The sequence below is a fragment of the Bison bison genome, unplaced genomic scaffold (assembly GCF_000754665.1).
Source record: "Bison bison bison isolate TAMUID 2011002044 unplaced genomic scaffold, Bison_UMD1.0 scf7180017863790, whole genome shotgun sequence".
NCBI classification, from domain to species: domain Eukaryota; kingdom Metazoa; phylum Chordata; class Mammalia; order Artiodactyla; family Bovidae; genus Bison; species Bison bison.
In genome coordinates this window covers 27,286-30,225 of record NW_011494362.1, presented here as the reverse complement: position 1 = coordinate 30,225, position 2,940 = coordinate 27,286, and positions in this window count along the sequence as shown.

The window sequence follows — 2,940 nt, the reverse complement described above, 5'->3', positions numbered from 1 at the left end:
TTTTTTTGTACAGTTCTTCTGTGTATTCTTGCCATCTCTTCTGAATATCTTCTGCTTCTGTTAGGTCCATACCATTTCTGTCCTTTATCGAGCCCATCTTTGCATATAATGTTCCCTTGGTATCTCTAATTTTCTTGAAGAGATCTCTAGTTTTTCCCACTCTGTTGTTTTCCTCTATTTCTTTGCATTGATCGCTGAGGAAGGCTTTCTTATCTCTTCTTGTTCATATGCACAAGCAAATCATTTGATATTTTGTAACATTATCAATTATGTTCCTTTTACACTTATTATCAAAGCTGCCTTGATTTAGGCTCCTTAAAACTATTAAGTTTCACACTTTAATGGGTTTTGCAATTCATACTAGAAAGCACTAAAGAAATAAAAAGAAAAAATAATAAATATTTTTAGGCAGTTATATTTCTGATTAAAAGTCTTAATTATAAAATAAACTCTGGTCTTATTTATCGTTATAAAACTAACAAATGCACATTTCAGAATCACTCTAAAAGACAAAAAAAGTGTAATGGAAAAATAACATAATTTCTCAACTCCAGAAAATAATCACTATTTACAGTTTTGTGTATTTTATGCTGGTCTTTTTTCTCCATAAAGATGGAAATAACCATATAGTCATTTCTTTTTCATTTATCCAATCACAACCATTTCCTCATACCATCAAAAATGCTTCTTTAAATAAATCAGCCTTACCTAACGAGTAACCACTGTCAAATATTGAAGCTGTAACTCTATTTCTATTTTGACAAGACTTTTTAATCACGAATAAATTCTGGTTTGTTTTCTTTTTGTTTGCCTATGCCCAGCACGCAGGATCTTAGTTCCCCGACAGGGATTGCATCCTCGTCCCTGCATGGGAAGGTGCATTCTCAATCACTGGACTACCAGTAAAGTCCCATTGTGCTCAGTTTTTTCCAAATACATTTTTTTTTCCGTGTCTACTGAAGTGATACTTTCCTCCTAATTCTGTTACTAGAATAAATCCCACTGAGTGGTTTTCTAATTACAATACAATTTCAATGTATCACATACACTGTCTTAAAATACAGACAGGTATAGTATAAGTGACCTAATATGGAAAACACCACACAGGAGGATGACTGTAAATCACTATTTCTTATAAGTCTAAATACAAACATCAGGAATGGAATCAAAGAACTGAATTGGGTGATTTTGTTATACATAGCTTTGTGCTTATAAGAAGGGAGCAGTAAAAATGGGAACTGTCAACATCCGGAGAATACAGGAGCTCTCTGTACTATTCTTGCAACTTTTCCAAGTTGGAATATATATCAAAAGGAAAAGCAAAAATTGAAAAGAATACATTTACCACAGGATATGGGAAAAACATACTCATATCAATAGTTCAAATGAAACCTCAAGTAAGACTTGTCTTTTAAAAAAAATTTAACAAATAATGTTAAATGTTTATTGGGGGTGGGGAGGATGCATTATTCTTTTCCTGATTTTAAGAGACTTTTAGCTTGATCTAGAGATGTTACTGATAGAGAAATAAAATCACATGTACAAAGTATTCTAATCGTACTTTAAAACTTTTAAATCAGAGATGTGTAAGGCATCGTGATTTACAGTTCTCCACACTTGTGCTGTTTTTCCTAGGTTCAGCCATTCAGGTGATACTTGTCTCTATTTTATGACAGTGTGTGTGCTGCATTCCTTTCTGAAGGTTCTGAATCCTAGCAATTCCCAAGGACCAGAAGTTCTTTTTAAAATAATAATTTTATTATCACACTATTATTACTTCATCCGGAGCTTTATTTCTTTGGACATGTTTTGAAGTATTTGTGTTTATTCCACTTGATTTTAACACAAATTAACATATAGCTGAGAAAAATGTTTCCGCAGTGTTAGAAATGATTTCTTTCCCCTAACTTTTGTCAGGAGAAGAATTTTTAACTGTCTTGTTAACAGCTGTATCCTTAATGATTAGAATAGGACTGGCACAAAGTAGGCATGCAAACTTTTTTTTGTGGAAAGAACACTCAAATTCATTACCTGGAGAAAACCATAATTTGAAAAGATACATGTAACCCCAATGTTTACTGAAGATCTGTTTACAATAGTCAGGACATGGAAGCAACCTGAATGCCCATCGACAAAGGAATAAAGAAAGAAATGTGGTGTGTGCTTGCTTAGTCGCTCAGTGGTGTCCAGCTCTTTGTGACCCTATGGACTATACAGCCCACCAGGCTCCTCTGTCAATGGGATTTCCTAGGCAAGAACACTGAAGTGGATTGCCATTTCCTTCTCCAGGGGATCTTCCCAACACACAGATCAAACCTGTGTCTCCTGCTTGGCAGGCTGACTCTTTACCCCTGAGCCACCTAGAAACCCCCAAAGAAATGTGGTACCTATATACAACAGAATTATTACTCAGCCATAAAAAGGAATGAAATAATGCCATTTGCAGCAACATGGATGAACTGAAGAGAGAATCACAGTGAGTAAAGTATGTCAGACAGAGAAAGACAAATACCATATAATATGGCTTAATATGTGGAAGCTAAAAAAATGGTACAGAAGAATTTGTTTACAAAAGGGAAATAGAGTCACAGATCTAGAAAACAATGTCATGGTTACCAGAGGGGAGAAGAGGGATAAACGGAGAGACTGGAACTGACCTGTACACACTACTGTGCATGAAGCAGATAAATAAGGATCTCCTGTGTAGTACAGGGAACTCTACTCAATACTTTGTAATGATCTATTATAGGAAGAGAATCAAAAAAACAGTGGATTTATATCTAAATAATTCACTCTGCTACACAGCAGAAACTAACACACTATAAATCAACTATATTCCAACTTAAAAAATTACTTAAAACACCAAACAACAAAGCAAACCCGTTAAGATTCAATAAAGATGAGAAGGAGGTACAAAAATGTTTGTTGTATTATTCTCTA